Source organism: Spermophilus citellus, assembly GCF_964194105.1.
Source record: "Spermophilus citellus genome assembly, chromosome: 1".
NCBI lineage: Eukaryota > Metazoa > Chordata > Mammalia > Rodentia > Sciuridae > Spermophilus > Spermophilus citellus.
Window position 1 is genome coordinate 161,005,881 of NC_138182.1, and position 16,947 is coordinate 161,022,827.

At 39.0% G+C, this 16,947-nt stretch overlaps 1 long non-coding RNA gene across 6 annotated transcripts in view; it reads left to right on the forward strand.

Moving 5' to 3' along the window:
• LOC308646711 overlaps nt 1-16,639 on the forward strand; it is a 572,715-nt gene extending 556,076 nt beyond the window's left edge. For all 6 annotated transcript variants that reach the window (XR_014021457.1, XR_014021458.1, XR_014021459.1 and 3 more), the window contains 3 exons: nt 8,582-8,694; nt 13,522-13,796; nt 15,780-16,639. This is a non-coding gene — a long non-coding RNA (uncharacterized lncRNA). The remainder of the gene's footprint in view (nt 1-8,581; nt 8,695-13,521; nt 13,797-15,779) is intronic.
• The last annotated feature ends 308 nt before the right edge of the window (nt 16,640-16,947 follow it).

Sequence of the window (16,947 nt, forward strand, 5' to 3'; positions counted from 1 at the left end):
AATATTCCAACCTAATTTACATCAGAAAAATATAAAATCAATTTGGGCCAAAATGGAATGAAAATATCTAAAGTGCACTGATGTATAATAAATGCTTCAATGAAGCCACTAGAAATGAGCAAATGACTGACAAATCAGAAACTCTCTCCCTGGCGGCTCCTATGTCTCCTGTGCCCATGAGGCTGGCCTCTCCTCCAGTTTCCTAAGTGACTCCCAGGACCCTCCTCAGACACTGCTCACAGACCTCCCTGATGAACCCTGCTGCTTCCCTCGGGTTCTCAGCTTTCCCTTCTCAACTGAAGCAAGTTCTCTTTTATTCACCACTGATTCTACATTTTGCAGTTCTGTTACTTACTCTTTCTTTTTCCCAAGCCAAGACAGTTTCAATTCCTCCATCCATTCCTCCCTCACATCCTGAAAGGTCTAGCTTTTGGGGACTACTTACATCCCAAAAAGTGAGGTTAGTGTTCATACTATCTAAGGGAAAGAGCACTGGTAAGATAATCACAGCAAGGTTCAGAGGTTGGACTTTTTATCATGAGGGCTCTGAACTCAACCATGGATTGATGCATTGATGGCTGATGGACCTAGCTGGAGGAGTAGGCTACTGGGGCTGTGCCCTGGGAGGGTTTATCTTATCCCTGGCTTCTTAACTCCCACCGCTCTCTTTCTCTTGCTCTCTATCTCTGTCTCTGCTTCCTGATTGCCATGAGCTGAGCGGCTTTCCTCTGCCACTCCCTTCTGCCATGATGTTCTATCTCACCTCAGGCCCGAAGAAATGCTGTTGGCTAGCCATGGACTCAATCCTTAAAATCGTGAGCCAAAACAAACTTTCCTCTGCTAAATTGTTCATGCCAGGTGTTTTGGTCACAACAACAAAAAGCTGACTAAGTAGATGTTGAGGAACTTGGCCTACACCTATAATGAATTCCTATTGTAAAACTGTGTGCTACCCCTGCTTTTGCAGTACAGCTATCAAGACAAACATTCTCTCAGAGTTTTCAAACCCAAAGAACACACTAGCAAACAGGGAGTTGATCAAATTTGCCTTGAGGAAACCTGCACATTGTCTCTGAATTTAAAGGGTCTCCAGGTCTTTGAGAAGCCCACTTTTGAGTTCCAGACGTTTATACTACCACATCTCAGTACCCACCTCTCATCTTCTCTAAACCAGGATTCCTCAGGGTGGTTATCAGTGGACACAAGTCTCTTACTTCTGCATAATAACAAAAATGAATCCCAGTGGCATCCTGTGATTAAGTTCAAAGCAACCCACATTTAGGATCTCTAAAATTCAAAGTATGACCCTGGACTTCAGAACTGCAGGAAAGATACCCCAAGACTGGTGTTGAAAATTCAGCTCATGTCAATAAGTGTCAGCTGAGCTGAACTAAACTGAGCAAGAGCACTTCTGGTACCCTTCATGTTAGGCCTTGGTATTTCCACAGTCCTACTGCAGATGAAAAGACAGGACATAGAAAAAACAGCAGATGGTTACTAGATGACACCTTAGGAAAGCAATAAGGCCATCCCTCTGTCCTCTGGAGTGTAGAAAAGGAAAGAATACTAATGTATATTAAGCTCTTGCTGCTTGCCAGGTGGTGCCAAGTGCCCTACAGACTTTGGTTGACTGTGGTCAACTTTCAAACAGGACAGATCATCCACATTCCAGTGGTACCACTGACTCAGGAGCAAGTAGTGGTTTTGACCTCTTTTGTAGTGGTGGATATCTTACAAACTCCTCCACTTTCATCTTTCTTCCATAATCCCTGTGAGCCTGGGCACAGCAGGAGCCCAGCCCCCTGTACCCTTGCTTCCTATAACCATTCTCAAGGTGCCAGACTGAAAGTTGGAGATGTGAAGTTACTTGGGTACTTTCTATCTAATGGTTTCCATCTCATTTAATGGTCCCCAAGGTCCTCACCTAGGCCTGCAGGCTGTTAAGATCTGTAGCCTGTCTACTAATTTAAGTCATAGAGTATCTCTCTCCCTTTCCCTCCTGGCATGCATGCCTTCTTATATTTCATTCCGAGCCAACATAAGAACCACAAAAAGTTGTTCTAGGCAGAGAGAAGAGCAAAGACCTTAAAGCCAGAAAAAGACTATGGGTATGCTCAAGGGCTTAGAAGAAGGTGGAGTTAAGCATGTGGGTTCCTGAGTTAAGTACTGCTGAGTTCAAATCTTGATTCGCTCCATCACAAGCTGTATAACCTTCAACTTATCTTTTAGGACCCTCTGTCTGCTCACAAAGCTTAGAAAACTAAATGAAATAAAGTTTTGTAAAGTGCCTGGTGTATTGTTGGGCACATAGTAAATGATTCACAAATATATATGTATAAGGGAGAGAAAAGATGTGGGCTTATTCAACCAATGGAAGAACTCTTGTTAGAGAAAATACAGATTTGGGTTTAGCAAATAATGGTCAATTGGGGGTTATGAAAATCATAGGGTAATATGGAACAGAAATAAGAGAGAGAGATCTAGCTGAAGTAAGAAATTGATGGTGTTGAAAAGATAAAGAGAAAACAGTGTGCAACAGGGGAGAGAGCCTGTGTGTAGAGAGAGGGTGGAATAACAGAGTGGGAGACTGGGATTCTGTGTGGGGGGATGACCTCTATCCACAGGAGAGAAAAATTGAATCCTTTTTCACCATTCCAATTTTTATGATGTTATTGATTGAATAATGGTGTTATTAGTTGAATTACTGTCTTAAAAAGATTGTATGAGAACATTTGCTCAAACATTTATTGTTTATGATGAAAATATTTTAAATCATTTCTTCTGGCTTTTTGAAATATACAGTACATTACCTTTGTCTATAATCATGCTACTGTGCAATAGCACTTCAGAACTTCCTACTCTGATAATTAGTACCCATTGACCAACCCTTCTCCATCCCTTTCTAATCCCTACTCTCCTTAGCCTCTGATAAACACAGTTCGATATCAATTTCTATGAGCTTAACTATTTTTATATTCCACATATGAATGAGATCATACAGTACTTGTCTTTCTGTGCCTGTCTTCTTTCACTTAACCTAACAGTCTTCAGTTCTAAGCATGTCACAAATGACAAGACTCCATTCTTTTCCATTGCCAAATAGTAGCCATTGTTGATAGGGACCACATTTTCTTAATCCATTCACCTGTAGATAGACACTTAGGTTCTTTCCCTTTCTTGGCTATTGTGAATAGTACTTCAGGGGGCATTGGAGTACAGATGTCTCTTTGTCATACTAATTCCATTTCTTTTGTATATATGCTCATTGGGACTGCTGGATCTTATGTATTTCTATTTTTAATTTTTGAGGAACCTTCATATGGTTTTCCATAATGGCTGAATTAATTACATTCCCACCAACATTGTTCAAGGATTCCCCTTTCTTTAAATCCTTGCCAACACTTGTTATCTATTGTATTCTTGATAATAACCAATGAGTAAGGTGATATCTCATTATGGCTTTAATTTGCATTTCCCTGATGATTAGTATGGCTAAGCATTTTTCATATACCTGTTGGTCACTTTGGTTACTTTTATGTTGTATGTCTGTCTTATTTTGAGAAATGTGTGCTTACATCAATTGAATATCTTGAAATCCCTTTTATTTTGCTATTGATCTTTTTTATTTTCTTCCATTTTGTAGGTTATCACTTTACTCTGTTGATTATTCCTTTGATGTACAGTAACTTTTTAATTTGATGTAATCCCATTTGTCTATTTTTGTCTTTGTTTTATCCCAAAATTCCTAGCCCATTCCAGTGTTCTGAAGTATTTGCCCTATGTTTTCTTCTAGTTGTTGCATACTTCTCAAAGTCTGTGTTCAACTCTTTCATCTATTTTAGTTGAACTTTGTAGCTTGTGAGAGACAGGTGACCGGTTTCACTTTTCTCTATGTGGATAACCAATTATTCCAGCACAATTTATTGAAAAAAAAAAATCATCCTGCCTCCCATGTATGTTACCACCATTTTTGAAAATCAGTTGGCTGTAAATGTGAAGATTTACTTCAAGGACATCTCTTTTGTTCCATTGACTTGTGTCTCTGTTTTAATGCAATTTTATACTAGCCATGTGGCGTAATGTCTCCTGCCTGTTCTTTTGGCTCAAGATTGCTTTGACTATATGGGGATTTTTGTAATTCCATCTAAGTTTCAGAATTGTACTTTTCTAATTCTTTGGTTACTTTTATATTGTATGTCTGTCTTATTTTGAGAAATGTGTGCTTACAACTGTGAAGAAGGTCTTTGGCATTTTGAAAGGGATTATATTGAATCTATAGATCACTTTGGTTAGTATGGACACTTAATATTACTTCTTTAAAACCAGAATGAAGACGTCTTTCAATTATTTTTTCTTCTTTGATTTTTATCAACATTTTATAATTTTCTCTTCTTGTAGAGATCTTCCTCTTCATGGTTTGTTTTTTTTTTCCCTAAAAGGAGTGTTTGTGTGTGTGTGTGTGTGTGTGTGTGTGTGTGTTATGAATGGGATTGCTTTCATAGTTTCTTTCTCATCATTGATGTTTAGAAAAACAATTGTGTTTTGTATGTTGACTTCATATTCTGAATTCATTTATTAGTTCGAATTTTTTTGATGGAGTTTTGGTGTTTCTATATATAAAATCACATCATCTACAATAAGTCACAATTTGAACACCATTTATTTATTTATCTGGTATGATTGCTATGGCTAGGAATTCAAGTACTATGCTGAATAAAAGTGGTGAAAAATGGGCATCCTTGTCTCTTTCCAGAACAAGAAAGCTCATCTTTTCCGTATTTATACTAGCTATTACATTTATTATGTTGAGGTACATCCCTTCCATACATAATTTCTTCAGGGTTTTTATCATTAAAGTCTTGAATTTTATCAATGCTTTTTCTGCATCCACTGAGATAATCATATGGATTTAATTCTGTTTATGTGGTATACCATGTCATTGATTTGTGTATGCAAAAGCATCCTTGGGATGAATCCCACTTGATCATAGTGAATAATGTTTTTAATGTGCTGTTGGATTCAATTTGTAAATATTTTGTTGAACATTTTTATACCCATGATCAAGATAGTGGCCTATGTCTCTTTTTTTGTGCTCTCCTCTGGTTTTGCTATCAGGGTAATGCTTGCTTCATAGAATGTGTCTGGGAGAATTCCCATATCTTTAAAAAAGTTTTTTGAACAATTTAAGAATTAATATTAGTTCTTTGAATATTTGGTAAAATTCAGAAGTGAAGTCATCTGACTCTGGGAGTTTCTTTTTTAAATATTTATTTATTTATTTTTAGGTGAACACAATAACTTTATTTTATATTTATGTGGTGCTGAGGACTGAACTCAGTGCCCCATGCATGCTAGGCAAGCACTTTACTGCTGAGCCACAACCCCAGCCCCTCTGGGAATTTCTTTGATGAAAGATTTTTATTATCAATTCAATTTCATTACATGTTATTGATTTCTTCAGGTTTTCTATTTCTTCATGATTTGATTCTGGTACAGTGCATGTGTCCAAGAATTTGCCCATTTCTTCTAGATTATCAAATTTATTGGTATATAGTTTATAATAACATCTAATAATCCTTTATATTTCCATAGTATCATTTTTAATGTCTTCTTTTCAATCTCTGTTTTTGTTTATTTTGTTTTCTTGGTTTTTTTTTAACCTAGCTGAGAGTTTGTCTGTTTTATCTTTTCAAAGAACCTGCTCTTTGTTTTATTGGATTTTGTATATTTTTTGGTCTCCAATTTTTTAATTTCCTTCTACTAATTCTGGGTTTTATTTGTTCTTCTAGTTCCTTGAGGTGTAGCAATAGATTATTTATTTGAAATCTCTCTGCTTTTATGATGAAGCCATTGGTTGCTATAGACTTTCCTCTTAGTACTGCTTTTGCCATATCCAATAGGTTTTGGTATGTTGCATCTTCATTTTTGTGTGTAAATGTTTAAATTTCTAAATGTACTTTTTAATTTCTTCTTTGATCTTCAGAAAGTCTGCCATATGCCCAGAACTGATGTCCAAGACCAATTGCTGTTGCTAGCTTTTATAACATACTGTCTAGCAAGTGGAATCCTGCATCCTTTGTTCTGCTCAAGTCTGGAGAAGAGTTCTATTGGGGGAAGTCCCTTGGCTGCTTTGATTAATGCAACTTCTGCAGTTCATTACTTGGGTTCTTGTCCTGGGCAGGAATCAGAGAGCTCTCTCCAGCAATGGGTTTTACTGTGGCAGCCCTGGAACTGGGCTTCAACTTTAAGGTGTGGATTTAAATTCCAAATTCCTTCTTCCTTTCCCAAGATGAAGGCATCTCTCTTTAAGCTGAGATGCTTGGAGTTGGTAGAGGGGTGACACAAGTAGCTTTTTGCTTTCTACCTTCTTCAATCCATTTTTTCTTATTGTTATACTAAAACCAGGCACTGTGGCTCTCACCTGCCTCCCATAGCTCTTGTGAAGGTAGTTTTGTTCATGAACATCTATTAAATTATTGTGTTTTGGGGGAGACAATTGCTGGAGGATCTTAGTCAAATTTGCTCCACTTTCCCAGTTAATTTTCTAAATGGAATTATTATGCACGTTAAAAATACTCATTTTAATACAGTTTTAGATTCTCAGAAAAATTATAAAGATAGTATGGAAAGCTCCCATATGCCTTTCATTATATTCCAAATTAAAATATATTTTAGATTATTATGTTATACTTGTCAAAGTTAATGAGCCAATATTGCTGCCTAGGCAAAGTCTGTACTTAACTCATATTTCCTTAATTTTATCAAGTGTCCCTTTTTTGTTCCAACATTCCATCCAGAACGCCAGACCAAATGTCACTGTCTTTTCTTTTGTCTGAGTCCTTTCTGACTTACCTTGTTTTTGATGTGTTGATAATTTTGAAGGCAGTATTTGTCTAATGTTCTTCTCTTAAATAGACTTGGGTTACGGTTTGTGGGCAGAAAGACCACAAAGGTAAAGTGTCATTTTTATCATATTCTATCCAGCATACACACTGCTGATATGAATCTTGATCACCTTGCTGATGTAGTGGTTCTCAGGTACCTGTAAAGTTATCCTATTATTCCAACTGAACTTGGTGTTCTTTGGAAGAAAGTCACTATGCACAGCCTAAACTTAACAAGTGTGAAGACCTAGGGTAGCTTTGATAGCAGAATATCTACACAAATTATTTAGGATTCTTCTGCATAGGAATTATGTTTGATTCGTGTGTATTTGTTTAATCATTTCTTTAAATCATATGGACTCATATGTTTTATACTTTAGGTTATAATCCAATACTTCATTTATTTTGTTGCTTAAATTGTTTCAGTTGTGATCATTGTGAGTTCTTTCAGGGGGCCCATGTGTTCCTTTGACATACACCTATCACGAATTTTGGTCTGGCTTGCTTGTTAACATTACAAAGTACTCCAGGATTATCTTTACTGTTTGATTCCAAGAAGTATCCATTTATCCAAGGAACCCTGGTTTTCTTTTCTTTTCTTTCTTTCTTTTTTCTTTTACTTCTTCTTCTTTTTTTTGAGATTAGAAAGCAAGATCTGAGCCTAGAAGTGCTCACAGCTACTATGTTGTCATTGAGTGTAGGCCCTCTTCCACTGACAAAGCAAACATATAAATGTGTATAGTGTATAGGTTAATCCTGTGTATCCATAGGTTTTTAATATTATGGAAAATGTGAATTCAGACAGATGTTTTCAACTAATCCATCATTATAACCTTCTTCCCTTGCTTATCTGTAACCTCTCACTTCTACAGTAAGAAATATGGCTCAACCATCCTCCACCCATTTACTTAATTCTTCAATTCCAATATATACATATAGTAGTATCAAATTCTTAAGTCAAACTATAATGCAAAACAATTTTATCAATGAGACTACAAAGTTTATGTATAGCTTATATTGACTTCAGTCTTAGAGACTCCACTGATTTCCAAAGCTAAGTTAGTTAATAACTTTTCTCCACTCCCTTTAGTGAGATTATCTCATGCATTTGTGATACAGTTAGATTATTTTATCACCTTTTCCATTGCATCTTGGAAAGCTCTCAATGAATTGTTTTAAATTTCTATATATTAACTCTTTGTGCAGTAAAGTTTTATGGGTTCTGGTGAATGACAACAGTATATATTTACCATTAAAGCAGAGTTGTTCCCCTTTATCAGTGAGGGATGTGTTTGAGTGGATGTATGAAACTTAGACAGCTTTTTATCACTGTGAACAAAATACTTGATAAGAACAACTCAGAGGAGGAAAATTTTATTTGGGTTTCAGACGTTTTAGTCAATGGTTAGCCAACTCCATTGCTCTCAGCCTGAGGAGAGGCAATGGGCATAGCAGAGAAAACTACTCAGCTCATGGTACACAGGAAGCAAACAAAAAGACAGACAGACAGGCAGGCAGGCAGATAGAGCAAAGATTCAGGGGTAATACATATTCCTCAGGGGCATGCCCCCAGTAATCTCTGACACTCCAGCCATACCTCACTTGCCAACAGTTACCACTCAGTATTCTATTCTGCTTCTTGAGCTCTCACATGAAGTTACAGTTCTCATAATCCATTTTTTCCACCTCTTTCCTAGATCTAAGCCATAACAGAAACTGGATAGTACCAAATTCTATATACAAAGGTATATTTCAAAGATACTACGAATTGGGTTCCATAATATGTCACCAAAGGGACTTTCATAATAAAGTAAGTAAAAAAACCTTTTTGTTTCCAGTGCATATAAAAATTATGCTTTACTATACTAAAATATATTAAGTGTAAAATAGTTTCAAGTGTAAAAAGGTACATATCTTAATTAAAAATTATTTCTTTCTAAAACTGATAGTGATCATCTGAGCCTTCAGAAAGTCATAATCAGTTTTGCTGGTAGGGAGTCTTATATTGATACTATGGCTACTGATTGATCAGGATGGTGGTCACTGAAGGCTGGGGTGGCTGTGGCAATTTCATAAGACAATACTGAAGTTTGCTGCATCAATTGCCTCTTTCTTTCATGAAATATTTCTCTGAGGTATGTGATACTGTTTGATAGCATTTTATCTACAGTAGAATGTCTTTAAAACTCTGCCGCTGCTTTATCAACTAAATGTATGTAATATTCTAAATCCTTTGTTGTCATTTCAAGTGTTCACAGGATCTTTATCAGGAATAGATTTCATATCAAGAAACCCCTTTCTTTGTTCATTCATAAGAAGCAACTTCTCATTTATTTATTCAGTTACATCTTTAGGCTGTAGTTTTCTTAAAAGTTTTCATAGATCTAGTTCTAGTTATTTTGCTGCTTCCAACACTGAAATTATGAACCCCTCAAAGTCATCCACAAAGATTGGAACTAGATTTTTCCAGAATTCTATAATAATACTTTGACCTTTTCCAGTGAATCATAAATATTCTTGAACCCAGAGGTGTTTAACCACTGAAACACATCCCTAGCCCTTTTTTATACTTTATTTAGAGACAGGGTCTCACTGAGTTGCTAAGTACCTTGCTAATCTGCCAAGACTGACTTTGAACTTGTGATCTTCCTGTCTCAGCCTCCCATGTTGCTGGGATTACAGGCATGCACCACCGTGCCTGACACACAGATGTTTTTAACGGCGTGTAGAATGGTGAATTCTTTCCAAAAGGTATGAGTTTACTTCGCTGAGGGCCTTCCAAGGATTCACCATCTCTCACAACTATAACCTTAAGAAGTTTATTTCTTAAATAGTAACACTTGAAAATCAAGATTACTCCTTGATCCATGGACTGAAGAATGGAAGTTGTGTTAATACACAAGAAAACAACATTAGTCTCATTGTACATATCTTCAAGAGCTCTTGATCAAATACATTGCCAATGAGCAGTCATATTTTGAAAGAGATCTTTTCTTCTGAGCAATAGTTCTCAACCGAAGACTTAAAATATTCAGTAAACCATGTTGTCAATAGATGAGCATCTTCTAGGCTTTGTTGTTCCATCAAAAGCACACAGGAAGAGTAGATTTAGTATAACTTTCAAGGGTTTTAGGATTTTCTGAATGGTAAATTAATGATGGCCTCAACTTCAAGGCAGCATCTGATCTGGATTAGCTCCTAACAAGTCTGTTAGCCTGTCCTTTGATGCCAGGCTCTCATTTCTCCTCTTAACCATGAAAGTCTGAGATGGCATCTTCTTCCAGCATAAAACTGTTTTATCTACATTGAAGATCCATTTTTAGTGCAACCGCCTTCACCAACTCTTTCTCCTGGATAATAACTTGCTGCAACTTCTACATCAGCACTTGCTACTTTCCCTGTACTTTCATATTTTGGAGACAGGTTCTTTCCTTATACCTCATGAACCAACCTCTACTAGCTTCAAACTTTCTTTCTGCAGCTTCCTCACTTCTTTTAGCACTCATAGAATGAAAGGGCATTGGGGTCTTGCTCTGGATTAGGCTTTGGGTAAAGGTGATATTGTGACTGGTTTGATCTATTGAGACTGCTAAATCTCCCTCCGTCTGAGCAGTGAGGCCATTTCACTTCCTTATGTCCGTGTGTTTTCTGGAGAAGCGCTTTTCATTTCTTTGAACTTTTCATTTAACAACTAGACTACCTGTTTAGCCCAAGAGGCAAAGCTTTTGGCCTGTCATGGATTTCCACATGCCTTACTCACTCGGCTTGATCATATCCAGTTTTATATTTAAAGTGAGAGGTAGGAAGCTCTCCAGGTTTTGCACTTGGATACTTAGAAGCCAAGGTAGGGTTCCTAATGGGCCTACTTTCAGCATTGTCATATCTTGTGAAAAAGGGAGGCCAGAGGAGAGGGAGAGAGATATGGAGTTTTGCCTATAATCATACCTTAATTAACCACACGTAACTAGAACCTCAGAAAACAAAATCTGGGATAAGGTATGGGGGATGGGGAGCTGTTGTATCATACAGAATAATTTCACAGCTCTAAAAATACCTGTAGGTGCTTGGCACCTATTCAATTCTCCTGTCCCTGAATTTACAATAACCAATGATCTGTTTCCCATCTCCAAAACTCTGCTTCTGCAGAATGACATATAGTTGGAATTATACAATACATAGGCTTTTTAGAAAGACTTTTCACACATAGAAATATGCATTTAAGATTCCTTCAATTCTTCTCATGGCTGGATAGATCATTTCTTTTTATTACTGAATAATATTACATTGAACAGATACAACAGAACAGAACAATCTAAATTTGTTTATCCATTTAGTTAGATGAAGGACACTTTGATTGTTTGGGGGTTTTGGTGATCATGAATAAAAATGCCAAAACATTTATATGCAGATTTTTGTGTGGACATAGGTTTTGAGCTCTATTGGAATAAAGATTGCTAGAACATGCAATTGGCTTTGTGAGAAATTGCTACACTCTCTTCCAAAGTGACAATTTCATTTGTATTCCAGCAGCAATGAATGAGAGTTCTTAGAGCTCTAGACTACTATTTGTTGCCATCAGTTTTTGGATTTCAGCTATTTTAGCAGAAGCAGAGTGATACCATTTGTTTGTTTGGTTTTGTACCTCCCTAGTGACATATGGTATTACACATTTTTTTCTTTCACTTACTTGCCACATGCATATCTTCTTCCATAGTGTGTGTTCAGGTCTTTTGCCCATTATTTTTGTGTGGGTTTTTGTTGTTCTTGATGAGTTAAAAGAGTTTTGTGTATATTTTGGATAGAAGTCTTTATCCAGAGGTGTTTTTGCAAATATTTCCTTTCAGTGTACTTTTTCCCTCTGCATAGTTACTATATGATTCTATATGATTCCAACTATCTGACATTTGTAGTAAAAGCTACAGAGATGGCAAACAGATTAGTGGTCGACAGGGATTGAACAGAGGGTAGAAAAATGAATAGTTCGGACAAAGAGGATTTTTAAGGTGGTGAAACTATTCTGTATGATGGTTACTTTTTACATCACCTCGACTGGGTCTTGGAGTGCCTAGCTCTTGGGGCAAACATTATTCTTGTCAGTGTTTTAGATGATATTAGCATTTGAATAAGTAGATGGAGTAAAGCAAATTGCCCTTTCTAATAAGAGAGAATCTCATTCAATTACTTGAAAGCTTGACTAGGCTGCCTGTTCTGAGAGGAAGAGGAGATCTACTTCTGTCCTTATGCCTTTACCTGCAAATTTTCTTTTCCTGCCTTTGGACTCAACTAAAACATTGGGTCTTCCTGTGTCTTGAACCTGCAGACATTTGGGATTGCATTGCATTGGTCTTTGTGGTCTCCAGTTTGCTGACTGCATATTTAGGGACTTGTAAGTTTCCATAATTGCATGAAACAAGCTCAACAAGCTCTCTCACTCCCTCTTTCTCTCCTGCCTCCCCACTGCCCCATCCCATTTGTTCTGTTTCTCTGTAGAACCCTAACAAGTATAATATGGCAGAAACATGACATCATGTATTTGTCAAAACCCATAGAACTGAACAACACAAAGAGTAAACCATTATATAAACTGTCATCTTGTTGTTGTTGTTCTTAATAATGTATAGATATCAGTTTAGTAATTGTAACAAATGTGCTACACTTAGCTAAGATGTTAATAAGGGCAGCTGAGGGGAGGAGGGATATGGGAACTCTCATGTTATCTGTTCAATTTTTCTGGGAATATAAAACTATTGAAATACACAGTCCTTGGTATGTTGATGCTGTTTAAGGGAAATAAAGTTAGTAGTGGGATGATGGTGGCTGCTATCAGATATCAGAAGTACATTGATTTTTAATTAAAAGAAAGTCAGATGTTATAACTGGAAAAGATTGGGTGCAGTGCAGTGCTCCCCAAGAATCTCCAGATGAATTGAAGGTAGTAATGGAAATTGTACATCCTACACTTGGATATGGAATCTGAACCAATCAAGTTCAAGTAATTTTAAAGTATTAGGGGACTTAGAATGGTATTGTGTACCCCATCCCCCTCAGTAATTCCTGTAGGGCCTGAAGTCACCAAAAAAAAAAAAAGTAGATTAAATACAATGAGTTCAGATACTGGGGAAATTCCTCAGCTGTTCCCTTATTCCACTTGCAGTTAAATGACATCTGCCTTGGAGGGCCATCCAGGAGACTCTTCCTGGTTCTCCACTTGCCCTGCGCTACAGACTTTTCTGTCTTTTATCCTTTGGAAGCAAGTCTTGTTCTCTCCCCAGCACCCTCATCCCCATCCCCAGTTCTCTGCAGCCACTCTCAGCTCCCTCCTGCTGGTCTCCAGTGGTCTGCAGATGACGCTCTGAACCCTGTGAGGTTTTGCACAAGGTTCTGTCTCTCCACACTGGCCACAGAGACCCTTTACATGAGGGACGAGGAGGAACAGAAACCCTACCTTGCTGCTGAACTATTATTACTATTGTTGTTGGTACTGGAACCTAGAATATCCTGCTTCTTGATTGCTTTTCTGTCCCTGCCAGGCCCTGGGTACGCCAACAGTAACCCCTTGTCCTTTGAAGGAACTTGAGTGAACCTCTGGGGAGAATGCCAACTGTCTCCAAACCCCTGACCTTCTTCTTTCAAGCAGCTCTTGCTTCAGGATGTGAGGAGGAAACACTGCACCAGGTGCAGCTCTCTCCAGAGGAAACAGCAAAAGATAGACACCTGGATTCTCCCCTGACTTATCTCTTAATGAGAACTACTTGAAGAAGAAGGCAGCTTTGATGGGTCTCTGCAGGGACAGACCCACCTAAATGTTATGCTGAGCTATTATTAGGAACATGGTCAGAACTGACGCAGCAGCTCTGCCTACCATGAGGTCTCCATGGCCATCTCCTTTCCGGGGATATTCACAGCCTGAAGGTTAGCTCCCTCCCTGTCCAGTGGTCCCACCTGATGACTAGGGGCCAGCCTGCCCTCCAGTATCCCATTTAGATACACCAACCTCACATGTCAAAGGAGGATGAGCAATTTCTCTTTCTGCCCTGAAGGCCAGAATAAACAGACAGCATAATGCCAGCCCTTAGGGATCAGAGCCCTTTTATCCAATTCCTCCAAATTAACATTTCAAATCCAGAGAGCTGAATGCCTTTGTTCATAAAAGGTCACAAGAAGAGCATGTTGACTCCAATCAGCATTCTTAGCAGTCCCTCTGGTCAGGCCATTCCTGAAGGGTCAGCCTCTAGAAAGCCACATCACACAATAACAAGAAACTCCAAGGGGCAATGGAGTGGAAAATCTTGTCTAATTACCCAAAGCCATATCACCATATCAGAATAGGCCCTGAGCTCTGTTCCTGTTTCTGTCACATGCTTACCAGGTGACTCCTTTCCCTAGGGCCTTAGCTTTCTTTCTCTGAAAAGAAAGGATAGACCACTCTGGAATAAGCACCCCCAACCCTGGCTCCACTTTGGAATTACCTGGCAAGCATTTTTTATTTTCAATTTAATGAGTATGGATTCCTGGGCCCAGTGCCAGGCTTGCTAAGTCAGTATCTCTAGGGCTGTGGCCTGGGACCTTATACACTTAAAGAGAATCCCTGTGATGCTGAGGCAGGTAAATGAGTACCCACAAAACCTAGTTTGGGAGCCACTGACCTGAACAGCCTCTGTTTGCCCTTTGTTATATGATGGTTTTGAAGATACTTTATTTTAATAATGTGGGTAATTTTTAGAGAAAAAAAAAGATAATCCTAAGGATAATAATTCTACCAGCTAAAGATTCCTTATGCATGGGTTTATGGGAGCTTTGCTTTTGCTGGTTTGCATAATTATAACCAGATTACAAATACAAATCTGCATCTTGATTTTTTTTTACTCAGCATTATCTTAAAAACAACTCCTCACTTTATGTATTTTTGCATAGTGAACATTTTCAAAAGTAAATAGCATTAGCTGTAAGTATGGGCCCTTGTTTACTTTGTCACTCCCTTTTATTGGGTACTTTCAGCTAAAGAATTGGACCACTTCATTGCAGAGCTCTTCATCTGAGGGATGTGACAGCAAAAGATGGGCCAACTATTCTCCTGTTCTGGTCTTTGTGGAGCCCTGACAACCCACATCCTGCCCACAAAGTGCCCTACTTCGGCATTTGTGCCAGATGAGGACAAGTTCCCTGAGTCAGACACTTCCCTGGAAATCCAGCACAGAGCCTCTCCATGGCTCTTGGATTCCTCTGCCTGAGTTCCCTGTATAATTGTTGCTGTTGGAACAAATTAGTGGAGAAATGGAAGGATCTGGCCTAGAAAACACCTTCTGATCATTCCCTGTCAGTTTTCATTTGCCGTGGCTTGTTTGGCCACTTTATAGGCTGCAGTGTGCTTCAATATTAATTGGTGAAATCTCAGGTCAGAAAGCTCATTCATCAACTCAATCACAAGCCCCTCCAACTGAATAACGGGAACTCAGGGCTAGACTCTGGGCAGAGATGATGCTCAGGTACCAGCACATCAGAGGCACCACTGTTCCCACTAGAGTTTGCGTAGGCGATAAAACTACAGAAGCCATCTCACAGCACATTTTTCGAGGATGGAGATAAACTCAGGCAAAGGAACTGGTCTAGGGTCTTTCAGGGCATGTGTGGCAGAGCCTGTGTGCCAGGACTGGTTCCTGCTCTTACCTCCTGTCACCCTACATAGAAGTGCCAACACAGGCACTTCTGTGCCTATGTCTGTAACCACTGAGCTCACAGAGCCCCGTCAATTCTCCATATTCTCCAATCACCCACTTTACCTAAAGCCCATAGCAATCTGAAGTTCACATGCTCATCCTGCCTGTCCTTCCTTTCCTCCCTCCTTTCATACATTCCTCTCATCTTTTTTTCCTTTCTTTCACAACATTTCCGTAGTATAAGAAAAATAACAGGTACTCTACTGGAGATTCAAAGGATCCACCGGCTAGTAGAGCACAGGCCGGCCAACAGGCAGCTTCCTCTTCAGAGAGGTAAGTACCATAAAGAGGTATGGGAGTGCAGGGAAGGGCTCCAATCCCAGACCTGGGTGGGAGACTTCCTGGAGAAGGTGACCTCTAAACCAAATCCTGACCTGAAGCCTGCGTAGGAAAAGAGCATGATGAAATGTCAGCAAAGGAGGGAGCTCTTTGCTCCTGGCAGGGAGAAGTGCATGTGCAAAGGTCTGTAGGTGAGGAAGTCCCTAGGAGGGACTGCCAATCAATTCCACCTAGGGCCCGAGGAATTCACAGGGCAGTGTGTTTTGGGTTGCGGTGAGGATCAAAGCAAGAAAAGAAGACAGAATGCAAAGGCTACAGGTCATAGCAGCCTTACTCATACTTGGACATTAATACCTGTCCTTAGAGTGGTGGGGAAGGTGACAATCAGAGTGCACCTAGAACGTGTCTGTGGAGAGACTGAAACTCACATGAGAGACAGTGGTGGCCTACGTCAGGTATAGATTGTGGGGAAGAGAACACATCTGTCAACACCCCTGCTACAGGGCTTCAGGATTCCAAGAGAGTGCCCACTTCTGCTTCTAGGTAACCCACAAAGAGCCCCCAGAACAAACAATGAAGATACTGAGCTCAAATTGCTAAGCCCTGTCCTTCTCCAGCCACCCCACCCACCCAGGTCCTTGGTTCCTTGGAGCAACCAGTGAATCAGACACCTCAGGGCAGAGCCTGGCTGTTCATCAGTTCAGCCTTGGAGATTGAAGGCCCCTGACCACAGATGGAAGGAAACATGCTCACCTTTGATGGGGACTAATTGGATTTTTATGTCTCTAAATTCATTATTAACGGCCCTAATCTAAATAAAATTGTAATCTAAATAAAATTGACATTTATGAAAATACAGCACTTAAAGGACATAGCCAATTTTTCTATTGCCTCAAAATCCATTGGTATTTTTTATACCCACTGGTAAGTTCATACTTAAAATTGCTCTTTACTATTATTTACTCTTATTCCCTTTCTCCAAAGGTGCTGTATTGCCTCATAGGTATAAGATGAAGGACAAGGCCTTTTAGAAAATGCAAAGGGTGGGCTGGGAATGTAACTCATGG